Source organism: Arvicanthis niloticus, chromosome 20 (assembly GCF_011762505.2).
Source record: "Arvicanthis niloticus isolate mArvNil1 chromosome 20, mArvNil1.pat.X, whole genome shotgun sequence".
NCBI classification, from domain to species: Eukaryota; Metazoa; Chordata; class Mammalia; order Rodentia; family Muridae; genus Arvicanthis; species Arvicanthis niloticus.
This window is the reverse complement of record NC_047677.1, coordinates 8,758,712-8,778,595: the sequence shown is the minus strand read 5'-3', so window position 1 is coordinate 8,778,595 and position 19,884 is coordinate 8,758,712.

Below are 19,884 nucleotides of genomic sequence, written 5' to 3'. Positions count from 1 at the left end.
GCAGCAGGCTTGGTCAATTCAATTGGGTTTTCTGGTTTTGAAAATGTTATAAAGAAAAGGGTTTTTAAAGCCATTGAGAAATAGAATAGCAGATTGTTCTAAGCTTTTTTTTTTTTTTTTTTAACTATAGACCCAGCCAGTGAGAGTCCTCCTTGGTCTCCCCAAATGGTATGAGTCTTTCAATCTCTCTCTCTCTCTCTCTCTCTCTCTCTCTCTCTCTCTCTCTCTCTCTCTCTCTCTCTCTCTCTCCCTCCTTCTCTCTGTCTCTCTCTTCCTCTCCTTCTCTTTCTTTCTGCCTCTCTCTGTCTCTCTCTGTCTCATCATCCTCCTCCCCTTCCCCCTTCTCATCCCTTTTGTTTTTGATTTTTGGCAAACAGTGTTGGCTTATAAAGTGTGTAAAGTTGTCCTACTAGTTTTCTACTTTGATACAAGGAAGGGTTATATCATACCTTGAAATGCAAGTTTTACACTAATAAAAGATATAGCCAAGAGACTATTCAAAGAAATACGTAGTGGGAATCAATAAGCACTTGGGGATTGGATGAAGTCACATTACCAAGACTATCTTAGAAGCATGGTGAGTGGGGAGCATCTAAACAAAAATATGGCTAGTACTTGAAACAATACCTGATTGGGTGTATCACAACAAGAAAGACTTAGAGAAAAGGAATGATTGGTGTAAGCAAGCCACAATAGGCTACACTGTGACAATTCTAATCAGAAACGACTCAGTTTGGGTTCATAAGAATACAGTCAATTAGAGAGCCTGCTCATGGTTTTTTGTAAGAGAAGAGAGTACATTTTCTTGACAGGAATGTTCAATAGCAAAAATGTTTTCAGACTGAGCCCTGAATGTAGACATATACTTAATATATCACTTAAAGTATTTGGAATATTATACAATAAATTTAAAGGGCTGTTACAAGAGTTAATACAAAATACTTAAATTAAGAAGTTAACCCCTTCCCTGAAATGTTAAATGAGTTTGTATAATTTTGAAAAATATTTCATATTTATTTGTTCTATGCATTTATGAGTGTTTCACCTGCATGGATGTGCAGGGTTAGTAGAAATCAGAAGAGGACACCCAGTCCCTTAGAACTAGAGTTATAAATGGATCTGAGCCACCATGTGGGTGCTAGGAACCAAACCTAGGTCCTATGAAAGATTAACTAATGCTCTTACTATAGAAGAATATCTTTGTTTCAAGTTTTCATTCTTTTTTAAAATTGGTTTAATCTTTGTTATCAGCTATTTGAATTTGGTTTCACATCTACTTTATTTCAAAACTTAGCTTTATTTGATATCATAGTTGAGAAACTAACTCAAAACACACACTTTCAAATAAAATGTATCTTACTGCTTGCTTAACTATAACATTACTCATCTTCAATCCCATCTACCAATTAAACAGTTTTTGTTGAAATTCACATAATAAATATATATCTTCATAATGTTATATAAATTGTTCTTGCAACAAATAAGAAAGTACTAATTCTTTTTTTTATTTTAACAAATGGATTCAAAACTCATTAAATGAGTATAGTTTTCAGATTTCCTTTTTTTGTATCTTTTTTCTTTCTTTCTGTCTTTCTTTCTTTTTATTGGATATTATATTTACATTTCAGATTTTATCCCCTTACCCCCATTCCTCCCACCACCCAGAAACCTCCTATTCCATCCCCCCTCCTCATGCTTCTATGAGGATGCGCCCCCACCTACCCCCCACTCCCATCTCCACACCCTTGAATTCCCACCCACTCAGTGTTCTGCGTTCATGGGACCGAGAATCTCCTCTCCCACTTATGCCCGACAATGCCATCCTCCTCTACATTTACAGATGGAGTCATGGGTCCCTCACTATGTGCTCCCAGGCTGGTGGTTTAGACCCTTGAAAGCTCTGGTTGGTTAGTATTGGACCCTCATGGGGCCACAAACCCTTTCTGCTTCTTCAGTTTTCTCTCTAACTTCTCCATTGGGAAACCCTTGATCAAATCAGTGGTTAGCCGTGAGCATCTACCTCTGAATGTGTCTCTGAATCTGGCAGACCTCTAAGGAGACAGCTATATCAGGCTCTTGTCATCATGCACTTCCTGCCATCCACATCAGCATCTACCTTGGATGAATGTACATGGGATGGATACCCAGGTGGAATTGTCTCCAGACGGCCCCTCCTTCAATTTCTGTCCCACACTTTGTCTCCATATTTTCTCCCTTGAGTACTTTTGTTATTCCTTCTAAGTAGGACCGAGGCATCCACATTGGTCTTCTTTCTTCAATGTGCTTCATGTGCTCTATGAGTTGAGTCTTGGCTATTCCAAGCTTTTGAGCTAATATCCGATTATCAGTGAGTAAATACCATGTGTATCCTTTTGTGATTGGATTAACTCACTCAGGATGATATTTTCTAGTTCCATCCACTTACCTAAGAATTTCTCGAATTCATTGTTTTTAACAGCTGAGTAATACTCCATTGTGTAATTGTACCACATTTTTTGTATCCATTCCTCTGTTGAAGGGTTCCTCTGCTGGGTTCTTTCCAGCTTCTAACTGCTGCTATGAACATAGTGGAGCTATGTCCTTGTTATATGTTGGAACATCTTCTGGGTATATGCCCAGGAGTGGTATAGCTGGATTCTCAGGTAATGCTATGTCCAATTTTCTGAGGAACCGCCAGACTGATTTCCATAGTGGTTGTACCAACTTTCAATCCCACCAAAAATGGAGGAGTGTTCCTCTTTCTCCACATCCTCATCAGCATCTACTATCACCTGAGTTTTTGATGTTAGCCATTCTGACTGGTGTGAGGTGGTATCTCAGGGTTGTTTTGATTTGCATTTCCCTGATGACTAAGGATGTTGAGTATTTCTTTAGGTGCTTCTTGGCCATTCAAGTTTTCTCAGTTGAGAATTCTTTGTTTAGCTCTGTACTCCATTTTTTAATAGGGTTATTTGGTTGTCTGGATTCTAATTTCTTGAGTTCTTTGTATATATTGGATATTAGCCCTCTATTGGATGTAGGATTGGTAAAGATCTTTTCCCAATCTGTTGGTTGCCATTTTCTCTTATTGATAATGTCCTTTGCCTTACAGAAGCTTTGCAATTTTATGAGGTCCCATTTGTCAATTCTTGATCTTGGAACATGTTCTGTTCAGGAAATTTTCCCCCTGTGCCTAAATATTTGAGGGTCTTCCCTAGGACAGCATTTTCAGCAAATGGTGCTGGTTCAACTGGAGGTCAGCATATAGAAGGATGCAAATCAATTCATTCTTACCTTCTTGTACAAAGCTCAAGTCCAAGTGGATAAAGGACTTTTACATAAAACCAGATACACTAAAACTAATAGAAGAGAAGGTGGGGAAGACACTCAGATTTTCAAATAGGTAAGACTACTTCAGTTTCTTTCATTTTGTAAGTACTTGGAGTTTGGTATTAAGAAGAGATATTTTGCCAGGCTGTGGTGGCACACGCCTTTAATCCCAGCACTTTGGGAGGCAGAGGCAGGTGAATTTCCGAGTTTGAGGCCAGCCTGGTCTTACAAAGTGAGTTCCAGGACAGCCAGGGCTATACAGAGAAACCCTGTCTCGAAAAAACAAAAAACAAAAAACAAAAAACAAAGAAAGAAAGAAAGAAAGAAAGAAAGAAAGAAAGAAAGAAAGAAAAAGGAAAGATATTTTACAAGATATTTTCAGCCATAAGGTAACATAGCAATGGACTTTTTCTAACCAGTTTGTTTTGGAAATGACTCTTTACAGTGAGTTTTTTAAAGATGGTATTTACTGTATCACTTTTTGTTTAAATGTTGCCTTTTGAGAAGGAAATACTTAATCCACTTTCATAGCATAATACATAAACTCTTTCTGGATGATGAAAATATTTTGCAAGTCTAAAATACCTATCTTTTATAGGTAAAAATATGTATCCTTTAAGTTTAACAACTATTTTGAAATGTCTTGCCACAAAATAAATGGTAAACATCCATTTGAAGCAGAGGTCCAAAAAATATCCCATCACTTATTATAAGACATTTTTAAATGAAAATATTTTGGACTGTACTTATTGAAACAATTACCTTATAGCAATAAGTGGCTTGCAAACTATGTTTCTGTCAAGAGATATCAAAATCACATGAATAAGAACAACATTTCCAACACCTCTACACCCAGAAACTTGCCTTCTACCTCCAGGTTGCTTCTAGGTCATCCTTACCTTCTAAGATGCCAAGGAGTTTGGGTCCAGTATTAATTCATGTGGTTAATGGCAAAGCTTATCTTTATATACAAAAATATTGAGAAGACAATCTCTGATTATGTTTTCTTTTTTTTATTTACTGATTGATTATTAACATCATACAATACAGAGAGTATGATCATTCTGAAACCACTGAAGTACTCACAATAAGCATTATTATATACAATCATTTTGAATACCTTAGCAAATGTACTGGAGAGGACCAAGGAGAACATATTAACCCAAAACTAAACCATTTCACACCAAGGCTTTGCAGTGTAAGGAGTGTATAGCCTTTTCCATTCACCAAGCTAAGTCCATGACAGAAGTAAAAACAAAGAAACCAACATCATTAGAAATTTGGAAGTCAATGCAGAAAGCAGACACCTCAGTTTTGTCTGAGGTCAAACAACCTTACGATCCACTCACATCAGCTAGTTTCTAAAGTAGTCCAGAATATCATGTTCTATCTTCCTCAGAAAAATCTGGAGGGAAAAATGCATTATGACCTGAATCATTTCCATTTTTAAAAATTCAAACAATAAAAACATAAAGTCCTTATCTTTGGCCAAGATACTCCATCCTTTCTCAGCTGTGATGACAACTCATCTTCCTTTCTGGTCATTTCTGTCCCTTTCTTTAAGAAAGAATGTACACACTTTAAGTTAAGTGAATTAACTTAACTTATTATTATATTACACAAAGTAAAAATCCTCTGAGTGTGAAGATGAATCTAGTTTTAAAAATTGACAAAGAACTAGAAATGGAATAATCAAACAAAAACTCCAAATCACCCCAGCCCATCATTATCAACAACAAAACAAAAACAAAACCAACCAACCAAGTAATAAACAAAACAAAACAACAACAACAAAATATAGCACTGATGGTAAATAGTGGGTTCAGAGAGAAAAAAAATACATTCAAAGAGACAATTTCAAAGAAACTGGTTTTCAATTCCCAGCTTTGGTGGATATAGCTGTTCCACCCACAGCCAGCTGTGCACACAGAAAACCTAGTCCCTATATTGGGTGGCACCTGGTCTGCCTAGAAAGTTTGAAGAACAGTTCTATTTCTGGCCATCTCAAAGCTCCTCAAGCACTCCTCCACAACATGCAGTTTAAGCAGCAGCACTCTCGCTGGACCTCCTGTCTTCTCTTCAATCCTAGTATATACTCTAAAATTTCCATTAGAAAGTCAAAGATATCTTTTTAACTCCCATTTCTGTCTTTACAAAGAGTTAAGTAAAACATGGAAAGACAGATAAACTGGTGGGCAGGCACAGACACAAATGAACACACACACAGAGAAAAAGAAAGAGACAGAGACAGAGAGATAGACAGACAGACGCAGAGAGACAGACACAGAAACAGAGAGGGAGAGAAGTAAGGAGGGAGGGAGAGAATCTTGTCTTAAAATGGTGTCTTTTGTTGTACAAACCCTAGTACTTCATTTTTACCGAATTTCTTATGAAAGTCTTTCAATCAAGTTTGTGTGTAAATGATAAATGAAATGAATAGCAGAATCTATTACATAGACCCCTTTCCTTTGCTTTAAGTCAAAAGGCTGACATGCTTCTTTTATAAAATGCTCCCAAGTAACCCATCTGATTATAAGTCCGATCTCTGTGTGCTATACATCTGAAAATCATGTATTATGTAATAGTTCTGAAAATAAACTTCAGATACAATTATGAATCAATTTCTTCATTTTAAATCTACTGCTCCATTTCTTCATGCTGTTTCTCACATGTCTACAGTGAATCTTAGTTCATTTTAGCCTCACCTCACAGACTGCTCTTGTCCATTATCATTTAACTGTAGCTGTTCTCTGGCAGGTCGTAAGTGGTGTCCTCATCTATCTTAAAGTCCCGAACATTAGACATTATCACCTTGTCCTAGAAATTCCTGGCATTGATTTCAAACACCATGTCTTACTGCTCTCTGAATATAGTGTGCAGTATCATATATCTGCTTCTCTCTGCCTGAAATATTATTTCTGGAGAATGAATAGGTTTTTATAAAGGACTAAAGAGAAAGCCTCTCCCCCTTAGAACAAGTTGCCTGTTCTCAGTCACACCCACCCCTGCTTCCTTCAGCAGAACAAGCCTTCACCACAAATGAAGCTTAGAGTTACTCCCTCCCTTCTACTTCAGCACTAGGTGATTGTGATGCACGTCAGTTGTCTGTATGTATATTTTAACAAGGGAGATATTCAGTCCCTTGAATTCTAACACATGGAAAATGCTTGATAAATATCTTATGAAAGAAACCATTAGAAATACTGCACTGAATGCTGTAATAAAAAATAACTTCTTATAAAAATACAGAGATTTTTAAAATAATATATTTCAATTTCCTTTTTCTTTTAAAATATTTATGTAATATATTTGGTAATATCCATCTACCACTATCTCTCTCTGACTCTTCCTAGTGACCCCATCCTTTCTTCTGCCCAGCTTAATGTTCTCTATTTATTTATTTATTGTTATTACTAATAATTATGCTTTCAGTTAGTATTATGCATATGTACATGGGTGGATCCCATTCACTGGGTCATGATGCAGACCATGTTGCCATGGTACAGTGACTCTCCATCAGTACCCATTAACTACCAATAGTGCCTTCAATAGGGATGAGGCCTTGAGCGTACTTTCCATCTCTGTGCTAGAATTTTTAAGAGCGCATTCTTGTACAGGACTTTATGTAGTTACCACAGAGGTCATGAATATAACAGTCATGACATGCACTGAGGGAATCGTTTAACAGAACTTTTCATGTCAGTTCTTACATTCTTTCAGCCATATCTTCTGTGAAGTTCCTTGAGCTTTGGGTGCTCTAGAACAGTAGTTTCAACAAGTAGGTCATGACCTTGTTGTGAGTCACATATCAGATATCCTGCATATTGGAAATCCACCATGTAGGAAAATTACAGTTATGAAATGGAAATAAAGTAAGTTTATGTTTGAGAGTCACCACAACATAAGAAACTGCATTATAGGATCACAGCATTAGGAAGGGTGAGAACCACTTTTCTAGAGGCATCCAAAATGACACAGGGTTGTTGATACTGCTTTTAGTGACCCTCCATAACAAGGTAGTAAGGCTCTATTGTGCAAACAAACACTAAATTTTCATGCAGGACATAGCAAAACCCTCTTGCTGCAAACCTTCTCCCTCCTGACTAGTATATCTACTGGTAGAATGTGCCATTTACGTTGTTCAGAATGGTCTTGCACAGCACTGGACTCTGCATGCTGCAATATCAACCTGCTAGCAAATTACGCCCAATAATGCAATAGTGGAATGACAGATATGAGATAATGAACCATTTTCTGTTTAGATATGAGGTTTGCTTCACAAGAGGGCCTTGATGCCTGGTATTATACCCTGGCTAAAAGCCAACAGGTACTGTCGGCACTGACCTGAGGGACCTATTGACTGCTGCTTTTTTGTTAAATGGTCTCTCTATCAAACTGTATTCTAAATATTTGGGGTTATATCCATCGATTTGTGTTACTCCCAACCTTGGTTAGAGAAATTTCTTGTTGCAGTTGATAGTGATTACTGTAAAGACTCATAACTAGTCAAACTGTTAAGTATAAATAAATTGAACAAAAATTCAATACCAGCATTGAGATTTTTATTAATAACCCATGTCCTTGGAAGCAACATCGTCTACCAATGCAATGTATTTATGCTCAAACTCCCTTTTAATATACATATATACATAAACATATATGTATATGTATGTAAGTCTATATTTTAACTAGGTTATAAAATAGTAGATTTCCATATGTATCTTTAATTTTGGCTGATCACCCATTACTGTGTCTGTCCCCAAACACCTTATCAACAAAAAGTGGCAGGTTGTCCCTGTCTTAAACCTTTAACACTGACCATGTTAACCCATTTCCTTTTCTGTCTCTTGTATTCTACTAGTTCTTCGTCTTGACTTTTGCACTCCCAAGGTATGAATCTTGCAAATAGGAAGTCAATATGCATTTATTGTTTAATAGTCTCTCTGTGCTCTAAAACATAAGAAAATCCCTGGTTTGTGGGAACAAATAACTTCTCTTCCATGCTGTGCAAAATTCTATTATTTTGAAAGAAACATCCAAGTTATTTCAGGGACAACCTGCCACTTTCTGTTGATGAACCACAACAAAAAAGTTAATTAAGGATAACAAATAGCTGGTGTTGCTTTAATTAGATAAAATAGTTAATTTCTGCAAGGCCAAATAAACACTAAGAGGAACTAATTCTTAAGATACTGATCAGTTTCCTCGGGGTCTTCTGGATTTACTCAAGTTCACGGGCAGAGAGTTTAAGTAAAGCAAAGAGCAGCTAATACTGAGGAGTTAGCAATTGTATGGAGTGATAAACTGAAGGAGCTTACAAAGAATTGTCTCCAGATTCTTCAAATGGTTGAGAATGTGCCTCCAATTAATTAATATATAGTCTAGAAAATCCACAAAGGAGAATCTCAGAAGCAATCAACTGCACAATAATGACCTCCTCTAGTCAACTCATAGACTTCCTTGTTTCATCACAGCTGGGCAAACATGGTACACAAATTTTAGTGCCCACTGGTGGGTCCAATGTGAATTTGATACTGCTGCCATGGTCCACTATTTTTTATACTTAGACAATGGTTTTAAGAGGATAAGAACTAAAATGTCCTAACACAGAGAAGGAACACTAACCAAAACCTTTTGGTATGCCAGCTGACTAAACGTGAAAGCTTGTACCTGAATCACAAACTAGAGTTTCTGGGTTAAAAATACACATCAAGATATACAATATGAGAAAAAAATCTATTTTTAATAAAAGGAAAAATTAATATGGAGAAATAAATCCCCCTAATCCTCGTTGATGAGGATGTGGTACCTGAGCAGAGGTTTAAAATAAGTATTTATCATCTACTGCAACACCAGAGGTAACATTAAGCACTGAGGAACAATAGAAGACAGGGTAAATAAGAAAGAGTTAACAGATGCACACAACTCTTAACATCAGGGCAAAAACATTTAAACCAGGAAAACTATAAAGATGAACTCTAAACTGATGAGAGAAGAAAGGATCACATAGTTAATTCTGCAGGAGCAAAGAGCTTCTCCAGAGGGATAAACTCAGAAGAATAAACAGCAAGCCTCATAGAAAGATGAACTAAAACCTTGTTTCTAAATAATGTCTGAACAAAAGGCAGGAAAGAAATTGTATCTGAAATTAGAAAATACTTAGATAAAAATGATAAAATACTGAGACATAGCCATAGTGGGCTAAGTATTGGCTATTAGTCTTTGGTGCTGAGAGAGAAAACAAAAAAAATAAAATGATAACTATATCTATGCAGTTAAAGATGGGTGGACCTCAAATAAATGAAATGATTATACCAAAAATTAATGGATGATCCTCTTAATTGGTTATCCAATTCCAAGTGATGAGCCCTGAAGTCACACACACACACACACGTAACACTAAGCAGACCTAGCATATTGTAGTTTTATATTTATGTATTTATACACATATGTAACAATAAAAAATAAAAAAGAGAGGCTGTAAATTTGAGGAGTGAAAGGTGAATTTGAGAAGGTGAATAAAGGAATGCAAAGGGAAGACATGATAAATTTATATTTTAATTTAGAATAATATACACATTTGTAACACAATTAGAATAAAAGGTAGTTATTCTATGTTCTTCCTCTTTAAAAAAAAGATTAAATAAAATTAGCTAAGCAAAACTATAGTCCTTTATAAAAAAATCTAAGAAAATAGACAAATTATATCACAAGAACAAAGAAAATATAAGTAATAATTCATATATGACAGATAAAGCAGTTAAAATATCTTTAAAGAATGTGTTTAATCGCTGTGTAATAAATATGCAAAGTTTTCAAACTGAAAGTTTTTCTAACTGAGAAATTTCCAAAAAAAAATTGTACATAAATAAAACTACCATTTAAAAACATTAAATCTGTTATCAAAAATAACCAGCTTTATATTTGAAAGAGTAAGAAGATTTATTCTATCTCCTGGAACAATGAAGAAACCAGTTATTAGAGGGTGGACTTTAGACACTAAAGTCAGTTCTGTTTGGTGTTACTCACTGCTGAATTTCTTAGGCATAGAACGAGGAGAGGAAACTCAATCGCAGTGGAGACCTGGGAGTCCATGCCTGGATGCTTAGACAGTTGACAGGGAGTCAGGAAAAAGCTGCACAGACATCAACCCCAGGAAGCTTCCATGGGAACCTCTGAAAGACACAGCTGAGTAATGGTCATAGATGCACACAATTAACCAAAAGCTCTAAACACAGGCAGGGAAGAGAAACCTAAGTAAATTACATATAAAATGCATGAGAGCAAAAGTAATGGCATCAAAAAAGATCATACATGTAATGCTGCTGGGCTCTTATGCTGCACATCAAGTGACATACTCTTCCTTAATTCTGTCCTACCTCTAAAACTTTTTTGGGCCGTGACAACATATGTTCCTAAACATCATACCTTACATCAATTTTTTCTTAAATATATTTGTAGCAAACAATATTGAGGGATAGAGTTCTGTCTTCCTCTGGGAAGAATAGCAATCATGCATATTGCCTGCTATGAAATTATAGGCTCCAGATAGTCATTTTATACCTTGTGTTTGGAATCATAGTACTTGGGAAAGAGACACTGGTGAGTTTTTTTTTAAGTCTAAGCCCAGCAAAGTCTACATAACAAGTTCCAGATTATCCAGGGCTATATAGTAAAACCACAACACACAGAAGCCCTAAGAAAAGAAAAATAGTAGCACCCTCAACCCAGTTCAATATTTTTCTGCTATAGTATAAACCACTGCCCACATATGCCTTTACCTCTCCCTTTTGTTGCTCATATGATCCTGGGAGGGTCAAAAGGACAAACACACAAAGCTCATTTTGATTTCTGTATTATGAGTAATAAGTTTTTCCCTCTAAACTAGAAGTTCTGTGCCTCATTCTAGCTTAAGTGACTCAATAACATAATGATTATATTAGTTAGCTTCTATGTATAAGGTAGAATTGAAGCCTTGTCAAAGAACACTTGAAATTATTACATTTTCTTGAGGGAATGAGGTGTTCTTCGTACTTTTGCCCATGCCTAAACAAACTGAGACATAGAGATTAATAAAGAAGAGAATTTATCCAGACTCTTCCTTGAGAATTTGATAGGATAAAGCTTAAACCTTTGGCTTGTGTCATTTATTACTTGACCTTTCCCATACATAGTATCAGATCATACCAACTGGGATACATTTACTGCTCTCATTGACAACATGAAATCTCGTGAGAGCAGGAACCTAAAAATGAGGTAGACTAAAGTCATATGCAATAGCTAACTTTAGTCAGAGCCTGAGACAATTTATATTCTGAGTGTTAAGAAGAGTCACCTGAACAAACTGTAAAATAACAAGGACAAGTGCATGTGACAAAACCACATTTTTTCGTAGAGGCTTATGAATAACAATAGCTGAAGTAAATGCAGTCCTATTACCTGGAAGGAGCAGGCAAACACATTCTAAGGATGATTCTGTGTTCTGAAGAAACTGAGGTCATAAGATTGATGTCTTATTTTCTTATAATTTTCTCACAAGCATTTGGAATTCCCCTCATACTATTTCATTTCTAGGTCTGTGTTCTGACAGGCTAGATCTCATCCCAGCAGTGAAGGGTCACTAAGCCCAATCAATCCATGTGGTCAATCAGCAATATTTTCAGAGAATATTGTTTACAAGTAAGGGCAGAAGTTTTCAGGACTGAAATAAAGTTTTATTGAGCATAGAGTGTTTGCCTATAACCTCGCCTTAGAAGCTAAAGCAGAGGTTTGTGGGTTTGATGCCAACCTGAGCATCACATCAAGACCCCGTCTTAGAGGTAACAATAAAAACAGTTATTGGTTTTGATATAAGCATATTTCAGGTAGTTTCACACCAAAGGCCTCAAGATTGAGATCTAAAAATAAACACACAGAGAGGGAATAAGTTGTCTTGTCAGAGCAAAAGTAAAGATATTCTAAAGATAAATATTGTGTCTCTCCCTTTAGATCACAAGCTATTAGGACAAAAGACCCCAGAGATCAATGTTTCCTCATGAATCTGAGAGTAGAAAAGAATGCCACGATTGTGGGGAGTAGAGGTAGCCCTAAATAAGTAAGTTCCTAAGTGCATGCATGCAGTGAATATTGGCATAGCTATGTGACGAGTCATAGCCATAGACCCATGGTCATGAAAGATCTTCCCTGAAGAGAAGCTCCTCTACAGAGACTCTACCAAAATCAGCTAAACATATCTCCTCAATCAATTTGTATAACATAAGCCCTGTCTCTTTCTCTGTATGTAATAATTCCACAACCTTGTACAGCTGTTTTCAATGCCCCCCACCTCCTTGTTCATCTATATAATAAACACATTGAGCTTCTGGGGTTCTATAGTTTCTCCATGAAAAAATGCCAGTCCCACCTGATCCCATTTACTGTATCTATGTCTCTATAACTCCTTCATTCCTTTGCTTCCCTGCCCAGGTCTGGAGCCATGCAGTGAAGACATACTTGCTACCAGCTGGAGGAAGAAATTGTCCTCTGGAAAAGAGATTTCAAACAGTTTTAAAAACTTGACAAACAACTTTGCAGGCAGACAAGAAGCTAGAAAATGCTGAGTGAATGGTAGGCAGGGCCATAGCTTGACAAAGAGTGCTAAGCTATGTATACCTTTTGCACTTTATTTAACCTAAACCTAATGCCAGGATCCCAAAGATGGACTTGGGGTGGAGGTAGCCTACTGGACATTTTTATTTGTTCCTTTTGCCAACATTGCCTCATTGAATAAGTCTCCTCTCTTTGCTCTAAGTTATTACTTATCTCTTTAATTAGCCCATTGAGGATTGGTGGCTGATCAGAGCTTATCAGATGTGATAGAGCCCAAATTTTGATGGCCCAACACAAGTAGAAGAACTGACTCTGATAAATTACAAATTTTACAATAATTATGTAAAGCAAGTCCTAAAAGAAAATAATACATTATTTAAAGTTAATAAATGTAGGAAAAAGTAAATAAAGTTATTTAAGTGACCTAAAAGAAAGCAAAAAAAAAAAAAAAAAAAAGGAAAAGTAGAATAAAGAAATGAGATAAACAATCAGCACACATAGTAATGAATTCTTATGAATAAAGGTTTAGTAAACTGTTTTACATTGTATTTATTTGGTTATTTGTGTAGGGGCTGTGGGGTTGGCATATGTGCCAGGGTACATATATGTACTTCAGAGGACAGCTCTTGCTGGAGTCAATTTTCTCTTGTAATGTGGGTACAGGGAATTAAATGCAGGCCATTATGCTTGGGAGCAAGCACTTCTCTACCTGTTGATCCATCTCACATGCTCAAATAACCTTTTCACATATTGTCTAACCAATCTCCTTTAAAGTTACACCTCAAATTGAAAAAATAAAGGTACAGCTTTAAGCTATTTTATAAGAAACATACAAATACACAAGCAACTTAAGTACAAGGATGAAGAAAGTATGCTGCATAATCACTAATCAAAAGCAATCAAAGCAGATACACCTGATTTAATACCCAAGAATGTTACCTAGGACAGAGGGATACTCATCTTAATAAATATCTAAATTTCTCAGGAGAAATTATAAACTTAAAGGCTTATGATACCAATCCCACCCAACTGCCTTTCACATCCCCTCTCCTACCCAGGTCCATTCCTTCCTCTTCCTCATATGATTTTATTTACCTTTCTCTATGTCAGATCTGCTTGGGCCTTCCTTTTCTTTAACTTCATAGGGTCTATAAAGTATATACCATGGGTATCCTGCACTTTATAGCTAATATCCACTTATAAGTGAGGACATACATGTCCTTTTGGATCTGGATTACCTCACTCAGGATGATATTTTCTAGTTCCATCCATTTGCCTACAAAACTCACGATGTCCTCATTCTTAATAACTAAATATTAACTATTCCATTGTGTAAATGAACCACATTTTCTGTATCCATTCTTTGGTTGAGACAACATCTCAGTTGCTTCCAGTTTCTGACTGTTAGAAATAAAGCTTCTATGAACATCATAGAGCATGTGTCCTTGTTGTATAGTGGAACATTTTTGGGGTGTATGCCCAGGAGTGGTAGAGCTGAGTCTTAAAGTAGAACTATTTCCAATTTTCTGAGAAAATGCTAGATTGATTTCCAGAATGGTTGTACAAGTTTGCAATTCCACCAGCATTGGAAGAGTGTTCCCCTTTCTTTACATCCTCTCCAGCCTGTGCTTTCACTTCAGTTATTGATCTTAGCCATTCTGATTGGTGTGGAAGGTAGAATCTCAAGAGTCATTTTGATTTGCAGTTCTCTGATAACTAAAGATGTTTTACATTTCTTTAAGTGCTTCTCAGTCATTTGAGATTCCTCTGTTGAAAAGTCTGTTTAGCTCACCACCTCAATTTTAAGTTGGGTTATTTGGTTTGTTGAAGACTAACTTCTTGAATTCTTTATATATTTAGGCTATTAGCCCTTGGTTGAATGTAGGGTTAAAAAAGATATTTCCCCAATGTATAGGCTGCCATTTTGTCCTATTGATAGTGTTCTTTGCCTTATAGAAGCTTTATAGTTTCATGAATTCTCATTTATCAATTGCTGATCTTAGAGCCTGAGTCATTGGTGTTCTGTTCAGGAAATTTTCTCCTGTACTGATACAAGGCTATTTTTTACTTTAAATTCTATTAGATTTAGTATATCCAGTTGTATGTTGATGTCTTTGACCCACTTGTACACAGTTATAAATATGGATCTATTTTGCATTCTTTTACATGCAGACATCTAGAAAGACCATCACTATTTGTTGAAGATGCTTGGGGTTTTTTTTGTTGTTGTTGCTGTTGTTTGTTTTGTTTTGTTTTAGTTTTCCTCCCATAGTATTGTTTTGGATTCTGTGTCAAAAATCAACTGTTCATTGATATGTGGGTTTATTTCTGGGCCTTTGATTCAATTCTATTAATTAGTGTGTCTATTTCTATACCAATACAAAAAGTAGTTTTTATTACTAGTACTTTATAGTACAGCTTGAGATCAGGGATAGTGATACCTCCACAATTTCTTTTATTTCTCAGGATTACCATTCTTATTTTTTTTCTTTTCCATATGAAGTTGAGAATTGCTCTTTTAAGGTCTGGAAAAAATGTGTTTAAAATTTGATGGAGCTTCTGGTCTGGGCCTGAGCACTGAGCACTGAGCACTGAGCACTGAGCACTGAGCACTGAGCAAATGCCACACAGTCATTGCCCCTTGTAGGAACAGACTGGTTAAGAATCTGTTGCGGCTTGAGAGGCCCCCTCACTAATGCAGGACTTGCGGCAGCAAATTTAGAGATGGCTGCTGTCCTTCTCCAAGGTCAGGGACGCGATAGACCCCCGCCATGGCTGGGGAGGGGAGCTGTCTGTGTTTTTCCACTGGGTGAAGACAATCCAATTTGGGTCCCCACGAGGCTGGTGTAGATCATGAAGAATAAAGCTAGATTGCAAGATAATGGCTCTGATTCTCCTGATGCTGATGTTCGATTTGGGGATAAGTATACCACTATGGGCCATAGTTAGATCTTGGCCTGTTCCCATGCCAGTACATTCAAATTCTGCAGTGCTGCCGTTGTTTACAGCTACTGAGTGTTACATGGATGCCCCGTGCTCTTGGCGCACCCACCAACAGCCTGAGTTATATAATGCTACAAGTTTTCCATTAAATTTTACACTTTGTTTTGTGGCAGCAAGCAAGGATAATAGACAAGTAAACTACATACACCTTGTATGATTCTTAAGAAAGCTACTCTTGCTAATTGGGTGGATCCTGTGACTTACAGTAAGGTAGAGACAAGAGTGCTAGGGCCTGTCTTGAATCAGATTAGTTCAGGACAGATGAAAGGACCGGGAAATGTCGGTCTGAATTCATCAGCACCTATAAACATTACCACCACCATGATTAGAAGTAATGTTACTATAATTGGGAGGTCCAATTGGCATACCAATAATGCCACTTTGCAACAGATGATATCGTGGTGCTAACCAGATTTGTCCTTTCCAGTGGTGTTTTCACCTTGCCAGTCTAAGATTAAACCCAAGAAACAAATTGCCAGAGGATTTAATTTATCCCCTCCTCTCGATTTGGCTATAATGAATAATACAGGTAAGAGCACTGGCATAGAAAATATTTGGCCCTTTTATCATTGGGTGTTGAGTAATGAGGCTGGAGCTAGTTTCAGTGTATCTGCCTTTGCCTTGTTGAATGGTATATTTCATGAAGTACAAAACATCTCAGCTACACGATCTAATATCTCTATCCATTTGGATAACATTAAAATTAATAAGGTGTTTAGGAGTGCATCTGCACAACCGGTGTCGGTGTGTGTGGACCCCCCATTTTTCTTTATGTTATCCAACTTTCAAAATAATTCTGATATCTTGGATTGTAAGAATGTTACATGTTTTTTTGGCACAATGCTGGAATGGATCACTAGACCTAGCCTTGGTTGTGCACATGCCTACCTTTGTGCCCATCCCAGTAGAAGCCAATCCTGAAACTTTCCCTATTACATCATTAATAAGACATAAGAGAGACTTTGGCATTACTGCAGCCATTATCACTGCTATTACCATCTCTGCAGCTGCAGCTGTGACAGCCGGCATAGCCTTGGCTAATCAAGTTACAGCAGCTGCTGTTGTTAATCAAATTTCAGAAAAGACTTCTGAGGCTTTGACCACTCTACAGAAAGTGGATGCACACTTGGCATCAGACATTCTGTTGGTCAATCAGAGAGTTGATTTGCTCCAAGCCCATGTAGAACAACTCACAGATGTGGTTCAAATGAGCTGCGTGTCAGCAACCCCACATCTATGTATTACACCTCTGAGATTTATGAATGATATATTTATTCAAAGCCATAACCTTTCTGCTTATTTACAAGGGAATTGGACTAGGGAGCTGGACCAGATGCAGCAGCAATTGCAGATCTGGATTTTGAGCCTTAATGGAACACGAGTGGACCCCGTTACCCCTGGCGATTTTACTTCTTGGCTTACCTCTGCCTTTTCTTTCTTTCTTAAAGGGTGGGGATAGGCCTGTTTGGTGCAGCCCTATGTTGTGGATTGGTGTTTATGTTATGGTTGGTCTGCAAGCTCAGAGCCCAACAAAAACGTGACAAGGTCGCTATCGCCCAAGCACTCGTAGCCTGGAGCAAGGATCTTCCCCTGAAATTTGGCTATCTAGGCTAAGAAAGTATCTGATGACCGAGACCCTCAGTCGATGCACCCCAAGGGTTCAGCTCATTGCACTGGGTCGATGAGAGGTCTAAGTCTAGCCATCCCTTGCCTGAATAACTGTGGTACCTGAATATTTAGAGGTGTTTGCGAGTGGGTACTCGACAGGGAATGTTCCACGAGTGTGGATAGGTTTCCCAAAAGTATGCCTGATTGCACAAAGGTTTGATGCCAAAACCTCCTCTCCACGCACGGACGGCCACCGGGCGCTCCAGAGTGCAGGCTCCCTTTCCCTGACAAAAGGCATCGAGATGGGTATGGGAAGTATTACTCATTGCACGACAACAAGAGAAGAAACCCATTACAATATCTCATTTTGCACAGGGGATCAGGCCTCTGCTTTCCCTCACTGAGTTGGTGCCGCACTTGATAGGCAAAAGGCTGTTACATCTTAATAAAATTGAAAGGGGGAGATGTTAGGAGCCGCGGTGAGAGTGACAACATTCACCATTATAAGATGGCGCGGACATCCTGTGCTCCCACAACTAAACAACTAACTGCGCAGGTGCAAAAGGCAAAAGTGCACGCCAAGCCACTGCCCATCCTGGGGCATAATATAGGGTGATGAGTGAACAGCCAATCAGAAGTGAACACACCACTCTAGGGTACATATAGCAGTGCCTTTCCCGGGTTTAGGGTCTTCTGCTTCAGCTGATACAAGAATAAAGCCTCGTTGTAGTAACTACCCAAACACTGCCTCACGTGTCTCTTTCGTGGGTGAAGGGGACTCAGAAGGGGCGCGGAATAAGACAGCAACACCCGCCCCAAACAGAGAGTAACTGGAACCCACTAGGACTCAGGAAGTCACTCCTGGCCTGGAGTACTGGTTACTTCCTGTCTGCACCTGAGCACTGAGCAGATATTGAGCCCCAGGTCTAACCCCAGTAGTAACACCCACCCTAAACAGTTCTGATAAAACCAAAATAATAGGAAAGACAGGTTCCAGTAAGAGATAGGACAGGTAGCATTAAGTAGATCCAGATGGTGAAAGGCAAGTGGAAGAACATAAGAATCAGCAACCCAGGATATTTGGCATCATTAGAACCTACTTCTCACACACAAGAAAGTCCTAAATTTCCCCATATCACTAGGAAAGCAAAATTCAGATTTAAAATCCCTTCTAATGATGATAATAGAGGACTTTAAGAAGGACATAAATAACACTCTCAAAGAATTTGAGTATAACACAGGTAAACAGGTAGAAGTCCTTAAAGAGGAAACACAAAAATCCCTTAAAAAATTACAAGAGAACAAAATCAAACAGGTGAAAAAATTAAACAAAACCATCCAGGACATAAAAATGGAAGTAGAAACAATGAAGAAATCACAAAGGGAGACTACCCTGGAGATAGAAAACTTGGAAAGAAATCAATAGTCATAGACGCAAGCATCACCAACAGAATACAAGAGATAAAAGAATCTCAGGTGCAGAAGATACGATAGAAAATATTGACACAACTGTCAAAGAAAATGCAAAATGCAAAAACTTCTTAACAGTTCCAGGACACAGTGAGAAGACCAAACCTAAGGATAATAGGTATAGATGAGAGTGAAGATTACCAACTTAAAGGGCCAATAAATATCTTCAACAAAATTATAGAAGAAAACTTTCCTAATCTAACGAACGAGATGCCCATAAACATACAAGAAGCCTATAGAACACCAAATAGACTAGACCAAAAAAGAAATACCTCCCATCACATAATAATCAAAACACGAAGTGCACAAAACAATGAAAGAATATTAAATGCAGTAAGGGAAAAAAGCCAAGTAACATATAAAGGCAGACCTATCAGAATTACACCAGACTTCTCACCAGATACTATAAAAGCTAGAAGATGCTGGACAGATGTCATACAGACCATAAGAGAACACAAATGCCAGCCCAGGCTACTATACCAAGCAAAACTCTCAATTACCATAGATGAAGAAAACAAGATATTCTACGACAAGAAAAAAATTTACATAATATCTTTTTACAAACCCAGCATCACAAAGGATAATAGCGGGAAAGCTTCAATACAAGGAGGGAAATAATAGCCTAGAAAAAGTAAGAAAGTAATCCTCCTCCAACAAATTCAAAAGAAGATAGCCACAGAAAGATAATTCCACCTCTAATAACAAAAATAACAGGAAGCAACAATCACTGTTCCTTAATATCTCTTAACATCAATAGATTCAATTCCCCAATTAAAGACATAGGCTAACGGACTGCATATGTGAACAGCACCCAGAATTTTGCTGCATACAGGAAACCCACCTCAGTGATAAAGACAAACTCTACCTTTGATAAATGCTGGAAAACAATTTTTTAAACAAATGGTC